The sequence below is a fragment of the Juglans microcarpa x Juglans regia genome, chromosome 5S (assembly GCF_004785595.1).
Source record: "Juglans microcarpa x Juglans regia isolate MS1-56 chromosome 5S, Jm3101_v1.0, whole genome shotgun sequence".
Lineage (NCBI taxonomy): Eukaryota > Viridiplantae > Streptophyta > Magnoliopsida > Fagales > Juglandaceae > Juglans > Juglans microcarpa x Juglans regia.
Genome location: NC_054603.1, coordinates 16243555 through 16256129, shown reverse-complemented (window position 1 = coordinate 16256129; position 12575 = coordinate 16243555).

The following is a 12575-nucleotide window of genomic DNA, read 5'->3' as shown; positions in this document are numbered from 1 at the left end:
GCTTGTCTGATGGTGTGGCAGTGTGGATAGAAAGGAATCTTCATCTTGGTGCTATGTTATAATATTTTTTTTTTCTTTTGAGCATCTATAATATCTGTTTTTAGATGATGGAATGGACATTAATATTATATGTATGTATATATAATATTTGATGCATGTTTATATGGTCGGAAGCTGGACAGCGACAAACTACGTACTAAAAAAGCCTTATTTTCATAGCTAATAAACAAATTTAAGGAGCAACACGTGTGAGAGAGGGACAAAGAAGTGAAATAAAGCCGGAATGGATGAAGGTACGGACGGCCATTTCTTGGAAGGCACCACCCGGACAGTAGTCTGCCATATTTGTCGTTGTCAGCCGACAATATTTGCTAATTAGAAGTGTTCACGATTCAGAAGAGGAGGAGAGGAGATTTGGAGGGAACGGTGGACGGAGACAGAAAAGAGAGGAGAAAGAGGGAGTGAGAGAGAGAGGATTTTAGATGGCTTTGTTTGAGTTTTTGAATGAGTTCAGCTCATTTCAGTTGGGTTTTATTTTAGACCTATTGTAACATCTAAATATATAAATTTTAAATTACTAAACATCACTCAACTCAAAACTTCCGTACACGTGTGATTTATAATTTTTTTCAACTGAACACCTCTTTACATGTAGGATCTACAACTTTTTTTAACTTTTTATAAATACATCTAAACTCATTTTAACATCCAAAAACATATTTTACTCATCTTAGGTGGGTCCCATAAAATTCACTCTACAATCTCAACTCTTAGGGTTTTGTTTTCCTTTATATAGTACTCAACTAAAGTTCAAAATAATGTTGTTTAGGAAAATTGTAGACGGACAGGGCCTAATGACATCATTTTATTTTATATAGTATCCAAAATGATGTCATTTTATTAATGAAAATAGTTTTTTTTTAATATATATATATATATAGATATATATAACTAAAGACGATTAAGCCCCGACCTTGTCCCTGCCTATGTGTTCTGGAGGGGTAGGGACTGGGCCTCGACATCTGCTGGGTGGGGGCGCTGACCACTCAAACAGGGTGCGGTCGGTGGGACACGTGGGGACGGGTGGCGGGGCCTCGTTACCCACTCCTAAACTATATACAGATTAGGAAACCTAGTTTTAGGTGTAGGGGAAGTGGCTACCTTCCAGTCTAGAGAGGATAGAACACTTAGATAATGGATTATCTCTTTAATATTATCATTTATTGAAATTGAGCTTTATAATCTAAATATGAATTTTTAGAGTAACGCTATTCTTTATCATAGATTTGTCATTCTGAGTCATGCTTTCTATATACGTAATACATTTTAAGTATTGGCTTGACATAAGTTGTTTATATAAAAAAATCAATATGTTACATCAATAAATGTTCTTAAATGTAATATGAACTAGAAATTCGTAATCCTCTCTCTGCCTCTTTGGTTCGAGTGGGGGTTTTTGCTACCACTTAGTGCAGGGTGGGTTTCTTTGTTTTGTGTTCCTTGGTTTGGGTAGTCTCTAGTGTTTTGACAGTATGGAGGAGAACTTGGATGTGCTGTATAAGAGATTATCTTTGACTGAGCAAGAGGAGGATGAAGTTGTTGTGGAGGATGCATGTTTGGAAGACATTTCCTTATGTGGGGGAAAGGGTTTGATTACATTACTGTTGACTAACAAGTATTATAATCGCAATGCTTTTAAGAAGACAATGAAGAGGGCCTGGTGGCTTGCAAAAGTGGTGCGACTTCGGGATCCTAGTTGGACGTTAATCCAGATTTTGAAGATTGGTGCGATAAGGACCGTGTGGTTAGGGATGGTCCATGGCCTTTTGATAAACACCTGGTGCTTATTCAAGAAGTAAATGGTCGTCAGCAAATTCAAAATATTAAGATCACTACAACTACTTTTTGGGTGTCTTCATGATCTTCCATTGCGTGCTAGGAATGATTATGTGGGAAATAGGATTGGTAAGAAGATTGGAAGGGTTGAGGAAATGGATGTGGAGAAAGGGGAGGTCGCTTGGGGGAGTTCCTGCGGGTAAGGGTCACTGTGGATATTACGAAACCTCTGTTATAGGGTACACAATTTTCTATGGGAGTTGGGGATGTTTATTGGGTTAGATTCTCTTAGGAGAGATTACCCAATCTTTACTATTTGTGTGGCTATTTGGTGCATGGGGATAAGGATTATGGCTTGCGACAGAGTGATGCTCCACTGGAAAAGGAAGTTGTATTCCCGTAATGACCTTGGTTATGAGCATCTAGCAATGGAGATCGGTTAATGGATGGATAAGCATGGACTCGCAAAGAAAGTAAAAAACCAGGGCCTCCGTCTACGGTGGTGAATTCAGCTTCTACGGCTCAACCATCGAAGGTTCAAAGGGTCATACTCCAACAGTTTAGACTGTGTTGGTTCAATCAGTTATGGCTCCTGATATTTTGCTAGTCCTAGAAGAATTGGAATTGACGGATGCGGGGAAATTGGTGAGTTCTGAGGGAGGGGAAATGGCAAAGAATCAGCAATGAATTGTTAGTGGGGTCGATGCTACAGGAACAATTACAATGGTTAATAAAAGAGAAGAAGACGGTGGCATTTTGGTGGGAATTACGAAGGAGGAAACGAAGTCGTTTCAAGAACAAAACCTCTCTGGGCTTTATGATTTTGATGGGCCAGGTAACACTAATGAGGAGGATGGTCTTAGGCCTACATTTGCTGGACTGAGTCAAAGTAAAAGTGACGGGGCCCATGGTTTGCTTAGTAAGAAGTGGAAACGATGGTCGCTTTATGACCGTAAGGGAGATATTTCTGGACCTTCTCAATAGCCTCTAATTTCTTGAAAATGAAAGGAGCAATTGTGGGTTGCCGGCTTCCATGGAATGCCTTCGAAGAGGATCAATACTGATGGTGAGTGTGTGCTTTTTGAGGTTCCCATCCAGCAAGATGGATCGGTGGTGGCTATTGAGTAGCCTCGCCAAACTCCATGAAAATTTTAAGCTGAAATTCTCGTGGGCTTAGCAACCCATTAGGCATTCAGACCCTCTACGATTTGGTGAAGAGGGAAGCTCTTGATGTCCTGTTCTTGCAAGAAACTATATTGAAATCTCATCAATTTGAGGTATGTAAGTTTAAGTTAGGGTTTTCCAACTATTTGACTGTTGATTGTTGTGGGCGAAAATGGGGTATTACACTGCTTTGGGGAAGGGATGTAAATCTGTGTATTCTTAATTATTCTCATTACCATGTGAATGATGTTATTGATGAGGGTTCTGTAATGGGAAGCTGGTTTTTAACTGGTATTTATGGCCATCCAAAAACAAGTCAAAGGTTTAAAACTTGGAATTTGTTAAGAAACCTTTGTACACAAAATGGGGATGCATGGGAGGTTTAAGGGGACAAACGAAATTTTGTACTCTCATGAGAAGTGAGGAGGTAGGGTTAGACCAGCATGACAGATTGAAGCTTTCAGGGATGTAGTTGATGAATGTTCTCTTCAGGATTTGGGGTACAGGGGCCATAAGTTCACTTGGTGTTATAGGAGGGAGGGCTCTCATTGTATTAGTAAGAGATTCAATAGAGTAATGTCTAATTCTCAGTAGAGGAGCAGGTTTCCAAATGCATGTGTAATCCATGGTTTGGTGGCATACTCTGATCATGTTCCTCTTTAGCTATATGTTGAGGAAGAGGGAGAGTTTATTAGACCAAAGAGGAGGTTTAAATTTGAAGATATGTGGGTAGGGAGCAGACGTGTGAAGACATTATTAAAAATGTTTGGAGAGTGGATAGGGTATGTGATGATATGCATACTGTTATGGATTTAATATAGGATTGTGGCACTCATTTGGACAGTTGGAATAAGACTACTTTTGGCAATGTTCAGAAGCCGTTACATAAAGCAAGAGTAGAATTGGAGAGGGTTTGTGAAGCTGATCTAGTGGGAGAGTTTTTAGATGATCAAAATAAGGCCCGAGAATAGGTACAAAAATGGTTAGAAAGGGATAAAGTCATGTGGCGACAGAGATCTAAGGCCTTGTGGCTTAATGAGGGTGATCAAAATTGAAGGTATTTTCATATGAAAGTTTCTCAGCAAAGAAGAAAAAAATAGTTTGACTAAAGTTAAAGATGAGCAAGGGGTCTGGCAGTTTGGGGAGTAGAGGGATTAGATTATTCTTCATTATTTTGAGGAGCTCTTTCTACTTCGAATCCGAGGGGTCAACATATTTTCTTCAGTCAATTGCGGGAAAAGTTATTGGTCCAGTGAATGTTGCTCTCAGTCAGATTTATACAGAAACAGAGGTGGTTGCTGCTTTGTCTCAAATGCATCCTTCCAAATCTCCTGGTCTGGATGTAATGTCCCCAATGTTTTACCAAAACTATTGGCATGTAGTGGGCAATGCTGTCACAGGAGCAATGTCAAAGGCTCTTAATACTGGTGAGTTCCCTTAATCTCTTAATCACAGATATTACTCTTATTCCTAAGAAGAAATCTCCTACTACGTTGATGATTATAGACCCATTAGTTTGTGTAATGTGGCCAATAAATTGATTACAAAGGTGATTTCTAATAGGTTGAAAACAATGCTTCCTTCAGTTATTAGTGAAAGTCAGACTACTCTTGTTCCGGGTCGTTTAATCACTTATAATGTTCTTATTTCTTATGAATTGGTTCATTTTTTAAAGCATAATAAAAAAGGCAATAAATGTTATATGTTTATTAAGTTGGATATGAGTAAGGCCTACAATCGTGTTGAATGAAGTTTTTTTTTTTTTTTTCCACTGTAATGGAGGTGATGGGTTCCAGCAGAATTTTAGTAATGGAGGTGATGGGTTTCCAACAGAGTTTTATTGATTTGATTATCTATCGCGTGAAATCTATTACTTTTTCAGTTTTGGTTAATGGAGAGCCAAATGGTCTATTATTCCTTCTACGGGATTAAGACAAGGGGACCCTCTGTCCCTTTATCTTTTTTTTTTTTTTTTTTTTTTTTCTCCATACAAAAGGCCTTATTGCGTTGTTAAGAGAGACATGCTTAAGAAAGGAAATTTCTGGTATAAAAATATGTAGAGGGGCTCCAAATAATAATCATTTACTTTTTGCCAATGATACATTATATTTTGCAAAGCTGACGTGGAAGAGAATAGAAGGGTGCAATCTATCTTAAACTTGTATGAGTGTGTTCGGGTAAAACAATAACAAGAAAAAAACAGCTATGGTCTTTAATGGTAATGTGGGTAGGAATTTGAGAGAAGAAATTAAACTTTTATGGAGTAATAGTGAGGTGCAGCAATATGAGAAATATTTTGGTTTACCACCAATTGTTGGTAAATAAAAAACAAGACCTTTTCTGTCCATTAAACATAAGGTTTGGCAAGAACTTCAAAGTTGGAAAAAGAAGTTATTATCTCAAAGGGGTAAGGAGGTGCTTTTGAAGGCTGTAGCTTTATTGATACCCACTTATTCTACGAGTTGCTTTCTTTTGCCTGCTGGTTTATGTTCTAAATTAAAAGTGCTAATGTCAAGGTTTTGGTGGGGGCAGAGAGGTGAAGAAAAAAGGATTCATTGGATTAGTTGGCGTAGTCTGTGTGAGGGCAAGTCAAAAGGGGGTATGGGGTTTAAAGACTTGTACACTTTCAGCCTTGCTTGCTCTCCTTGCTAAGCAAGTTTGGTGGCTTCTACAAGATAAGAACTCCCTGCTGTATAAGTTGTTAAAGGCAAGATATTTTTCTACTACAGATTTCTTTGAAGCTAAGTTGGGAAATTGTCCTTTATATACATGGAGGGGGATATGGGAGGCTAAGAGATGGTTAAGAGAAGGGTGTCGATGGAGGATTGGGGATGGTCAAACTGCTCATTTGCGGACTAAAAAATGGATCCCAGGTTATAAGTCATTGGAGCAGGAAATTGGTTACTCAGATCAGTACAGAAGTGACTTAGTAGCCTTATTATTGACGATTCTACTCGATGGTGGAATTTGGATAAAATTAGATCTCTCTTCAATCCAAATGTAGTGGAAAATATTTTGAAATGGTGATCTCTCCTGGAATTATGGCTGATAAGTGGTGGATATGGGAGTGTGAAAGTAGTGGCCAATTTTCTGTGAAAAGTTGTTATCGATTGATTATGCAACACAAGAATTCTGATTCAATTGAAGGCTCTAATAGGATGAGGCAGCATAAATTATGGAAGGTTTTGTGGAAGATGCCTGTTCCTAATAAAGTCAAGTTTTTGCATGGCGTGCTTGTAAAGAAGTTTTGCCTACTAACGAAAATCTATTGAAGAGGCATGTTATAACTAAGGGGAATTGTTGCAGACGTTTTGCCTACTGAGGAAAATCTATTGAAGAGGCATGTTATAACTGAGGGGAACTGTTCCAGAAGTTTTGCCTACTAAGGAAAATCTATTGAAGAGGCATGTTATAACTGAGGGGAACTATTGCTTTTGTTTGAATTCAGTTGAAGATTTATATCATGCAGTTTTTAGCTATAGATATGGCATCAATTCTTCCCATCTTTGGATAGCAATTTTCATGCAAATTCCTTTGATTTGGTATTGTAGTTCGTTGAAGGTGAGGAGGTTGAAAAATTAAGCTTATTCTTTAATTTGGCTTGGGGTTATGATATAGGAGGAATCAAAAGGAATTTGAGCAATAGATTTTGAGCATAAAGTATGTGACAGAATATGCTTTATGTCTTATGAAGAATTTTAAGGAAGTTAAAGTAAAGACTTGGGCTAGGATGAAAGACCATTTCAGTTTGAAACCTCCACCAAAAAATGTGATGAAGTTGAATACATATGGGGCTTTGTTTGGAGATCTTAATAAGGCAGGAATTGGGGTGCTTCTTCGTGATGCTGCAGGGAATGTGATTGTGGCTGCTATCAAGGCTGAAAATGATGTTGAAAGTCTAGAAACTATTGAACTTCTAGCTATTTTTAGAGGGCTACAACTCTGCTCCAGCATGGGTACAACTGATATAATTGTTCGATGTTAGTGGAATCTCTACAACAAAATAACATGGTCGATTTAGTTATGGCTGTGCTGTTTGCAGAGGTTTCACGGCTCAAAACTTGCTTTGTAACATGTCCATTTAATCATTTTTGTAGAGAGGGGAATAGAGCAGCCTATAAGTTAGCTAGAAATGCATGGAGAGTTGATAGTATTGAAATGTGGTGGGATTGTATTTTAGATTTTCTTTCTCAAATCATTTGGTTTGATAAACGTCTATAATTTTCATCTCCTATGAATGAAATACTTTGTGTCTTATCAAAAAAATAAAAAATAAATAAATGTTATTAGGGATGACAAAGTCTAGAATGTCAAAAATAGGATGAATAATAACATTTCTCTAAATTTTATTTGTGAACCAAAATCCGCTAAAGTAGTGGAATGGTTAGGGCTGAAAATAAAAATTGGTAAACTGGCCCGACCTGGATTGGACCAGTGTATTCCGTCCGGTGCAAAATCAATTCAGTCCAGTGCTGATTTCATTTTTTTAAAACCGATTTCAAACTGGTCCGGTCCTGACTTTGGTTTTTATTACACCGGACTAGACTAGACCGATTCATATATATATATATATATATTTTTTATTTTTATTATATATAAATAATTTGTTACATGATTTATTTATATTATATATATTATACACTAAATTTCTCATTAATATAACATGAAATTTTAAAATCTTAAAATTCATGTATAATAATCTAATAACATAAAATTAATATAACATTTGATATAACATAAAATAAAAATTAATCTTATAATATAACATTTGATATAATATATAAATTTTAATTTTATAACATAAAATCTTTAATTTTAATTTTACGTAATTATCATATTATTACTAACATATGTGATAATATGATTCTTATAAATAATGTATGTATACTATAATATTTATCGATTTCTTGTTCCAAGCTCGACTACCTAAGCATCCGACCTTGCTAGTTCATCGGGAAAATTGATCAAATTGGACCAAAACTGATAAAACCGGAAGTATCGGTTTCGGAGTGAATTGGTCCGGTATCGGTTCTTCAATTATCAAAATCGGTGTACACCAGTTCGATTCTAAAATATGTGGTGTTGGATCTGAATAAAATACAATGGCCTTAAGACATGAATATATTTGCACCGATGAGTCATGATCTAGGTCAAACCTCCCAAAAAACTTCCAATGCATAAAGAATTAAAATGCGTAAAATGTCACAGATAGCTTGGATAATATGAAATAATATGGAATCTATGTATGCATGATTGGCTATGTGATTGAATAACTAAAAAAAAATACTGGAATAATTTTTTTATATATATATTTTTAATTTTCAAAACGAGGCATGAAAGACTTTATTTTAAAAGAAATAATATTTGCAGTCGTGCATCGTGATAATATCCGGATGAATTGAAATACTTGCCTCACAGAATATTGTGCGGGCTTGTGTATTTCTAAGCATATGTAGTACAATGGAAATAGGAGTTTAATTACAATAGAAGTCTGGAAGTCTATCTAAAAATCAATTGCCATGTTGCCATGTTGCAAGTGCTGTGTTGCATCTTTATCGGAAGAGATGAGTGTTGCTGATGCTTATCAGATGTTGAAGGTTTATCATTAACACGCCGCCTCAAGCCCAAGGTGGTGGATACCACGTTGAGCTTGTCCTTGAGAGTCATAAACCGAGTAGTAGGCAGTGCTTTAGTGAAAATGTCTGCTAGCTGATCTCGAGTAGACAGAAACTGAACATGAAGCCGTTGTTGAGCTACCATATCACGGACAAAGTGGAAATCAATTTCCACATGCTTCGTGCGGGGATGAAAAACTGGGTTTGCCGAGAGGTATGCAGCGCCGATGTTATCACACCACAGTATTTGTGTCTTAGTTTGAGGAACACCCAGTTCAAACAGTTTGAGCCATTGGAGCTCGGTAGCTGTGTTTGCCAAGGCTTTGTATTCAGCCTCAGTGCTAGAGCATGCAACTTTTGCCTACTTTACAGCTCCAGGAAATGAGATTGTTTCCAAGAAAAATGTAAAAACCACATGTGGATCTTCTGTCATCGCGCTAGCCTACCCAGTTCGCATCTGAGAAAGCTTAAGTTGAGTGCTAGGGATTTTGATATCCGAAGACCAAATGTGAGTTTTTGTTTGAGATACCGAGTAGTCGCTTGACGGATTGCCAGTGAGGTAGCTTGGGGTCCTACATAAACTGTGATACCATGTATGGTTACTCAACAGAGCATCAAATTCATTGTTCATGGCCTAACGCCATTTAGAGTGTTTTACAGCAGAGGAGTAGCAAGTGGGTTCAACTAGAGTAGAGTGAGTTTTGGCAATGAGGGCTTTGGGAATTGGGTAGCGGGTGGTGCCATCAGTATAAACTTTTGGTTTAATTATATGGTTGCAAGCACGGGTGATCATGGGGTGTGTGGAAGCGGGTTCGGGTGGAGTAGTTAATGCAGGTTCAGGTTCAAGAGTGGTTGGAGGTGTGGTTGATGATGGAGTTGGAAGTGTTTGAGTTTGGTTAGGTGCTTGAGAAGAGTGAGATGGTGTGCATAAGGATGAACAATTTTCTTGACGAGCAATATCAAACTTGGGCTGTATATGTGGGATAAATAGTGTTTGATGAGAATATTAGTTAGTTGGCTGAGAAGACATATGAGTTACGGTCTGGAATGGGAACTGAGATTCATCAAATACGACGTCGCTGGAGATTACGTATTTTCCAGTGGAGGGATTGAGACACTTGTAGCCTTTGTGATGAATACTATGGCCAAGAAAGACACAACGAGTGGAGCAAGATTGGAGCTTATAGTGGTTGTAGGGTCGAAGACTTGACCAACAAGCACCACCAAAAATACGAAGGAAGCTGCAATCAAGAGTGAGTTTAAAAAGAGTTTCAAAAGGTGACTTGTGATGAAGGAGAGAGGTGGGCATTCTGTTTATTAGATAGCATGCAGTGTGAAAAACTTCTTCCTAGTAGTTTAGAGGGACGGTACTGTGATGGAGAAGTGTAAGGCCAGTTTCAACAATGTGGCGGTGCTTTCGTTCAATGGCACCGTTTTGTTGGTGCGTGTGAGGATAGAACGCCAATGAACAATGCCGAGAGTGTCAAAAATTTTGGATAGAGGGTGAAACTCACCACCCCAATCAAATTGGATGGATTTTATTTTACAACTGATGAAACACTCAACATATGGTTGAAATTTGTAAAAAATGCTAGTAACATCACTTTTGCAGAAAATTGGATAAAATCATGTGTATTTGCTATAATCATCTAAAAACGTAATGTAATAATGATTTTCATTATTTGAAAAAATAGGGGAAGGACCCCATACATCAATGTAGATTAACTCAAGAGGACTCAAGGAACGACTAGAAGACTGAGAGAAAGGTAATTATTTGCTTTTTGAACTAAAACATGAAGAACATGTAAGTTCTGACTTATTGGATGTATGGGAAGGTTGAACTTGGAGATGACTCTTTGAACAATGTTGAAAGCAGGATGGCCTAAGCGAGAGTGCCAATGGGAGAATGAGGTACGTTCACCAATAAGAGCTAAAGGAGAGCACTTTGTGATGGGTGAGAGTGGGTACATCCCATGTTTACTCGCCCCGTGCAGTAGAATTGTCCCTGTTGCTTGGTCATTTACAAAGAAACATGTGGGGTGAAATTCAAAATAGGTGTTAGTGGCTGTAGTAAATTTTTGGACTGAAATGAGGTTTTTGGTGATGTTAGGGACATGTAAAACTTTGTGTAATAAGAAAAGAAAATTCTGGTGTGGATATTTGAACAGTGCCCAAGTGGTGAATAGTAATTTCATTACCGTTACCCATTCGAATTTGATCAAATCCAGTGTATTCCTCAGCTTTAACATTTAGATTGGCAAGGTCAGAAGTGAGATGATGCATTGTGCTAGTGTCGGGATACTAAGAAGGATCAGAACTTTGAGATGAGGAGGCAACATAGGCTTGTATGTTGGATGATTCACTTTGATAGTTGTCATCGTACTTGTGGTAACAACAGAGAACAATATGACCAGCTTTGTTGCATACTTGACAAACCATTTTGGAGGGCTGAGAGTGACCATGCCCCCTACCTCGTGATCCTTTATAAGGGCTGGTGTTGGTTGCACCTCGATAGCCAGAGAAGGATTGAGAACACCCCCCCTCGGTTTGTACAAGGAGAGGAAAATTTACCAGCAAAATTTGCGCTAGCCATTGAGAAATCTACAGTAGATTGATGCTACTCTAGACGGAGCTCATGAGCAAGTAAGTGACCATAGAGATCCTGAATAGAGATTGTCTCCACATGGGTGGTCACTTAGGTGACAACAGATCATATTTCGGACCAAGACTTGCCAAAAGAAAAGAGACAAGTTCGAAATCATTAAGCAGCTGATTTGCAGTAGCCAAGGTGTCCACAAGAGATGTGAATTTATGGAAGTAGTCAACTATGGAAGAACTTCCCTTCTTGAGCGTCACAAGCTGGTAGTGCAGGTTCATGGACCGAGCACGAGAGGAAGTAGTAAACATGTTTTCTAAAGTGGACCACACATCATGAGAATTGGTGCAATTGACTATATGAGTCCATATTGATTCGGATAATGAGGAATTGAGGGCACTCAAGATGAGTTGATCCTGAAGCATCTAGGATGCATAGGTTGGATTGGGTACTGGCTGATTTGAAGGGGAATTTATAAGTAAGGGTGGGCAGGTGAAATTGCCATCGACAAGGCCATAGAGATGTTGGCCTTTCAAATATGGAACTACTTGCGTCTTCCATAAAAGATAATTGTCCCGTGGGAGTTTAATGGTAATGAGATTTTGAAGGGGAGCAACAAAGGTGGACATAGGTGGTGGTATAGTGGGGAACGTGAAGGAAAGGGGGGGGGGGGACATATCAGAAGCAGAGGAAGATTCAGCAATGAGATTTTGACGTAAGTCTGTTGGCTCTGATACCATGTGATAATATCTGGATGGATTGAAATACTTGCCTTACAGAATATTGTGCAAGCTTGTGTATCTAGAAGCATACATAGTACAATGGAAATAGGAGTTTAATTACAATAGAAGTCTGGAAGTCTATCTAGAAATCAGTTGCTGTGTTGTCGTGTTGCAAGTGCTGTGTTTCATCTTTATTGGAAGAGACGAGTGTTGCTGGTGCTTATCAGTTGCTGAAGGTTTATCATTAACATGCATGCGCAAGCGTCGCACAATCCATTTAAAAAAAGTGAGTAAATATGAGATTCACATAAAAAAATTAATTTTTTTTATAGTATACCTCACTTTTTTTTAAATGATTACGTAGTGCTTGCCCATTTCACGATTGTACATAACATTAGTCTTATTTTAAATGCAAACCTAGACTTGATTTCTAGTTTTTTGGAAAATCTATAAAACAGTTCCTACTATATTTGCATTCCCCAAAGATTTATGATTTGGGCAATTTGTTCCCTTAAGGTGCCCACGCTTTATGGGCTCTCCATCATGCTCATGTACTAAGGAATTAAGGGCGTTATCAAACTTGGACAAATCTTAAAATGCGAAGAACAAGATGTTATTTTTCATTATCCGGGTAGGAGGGAG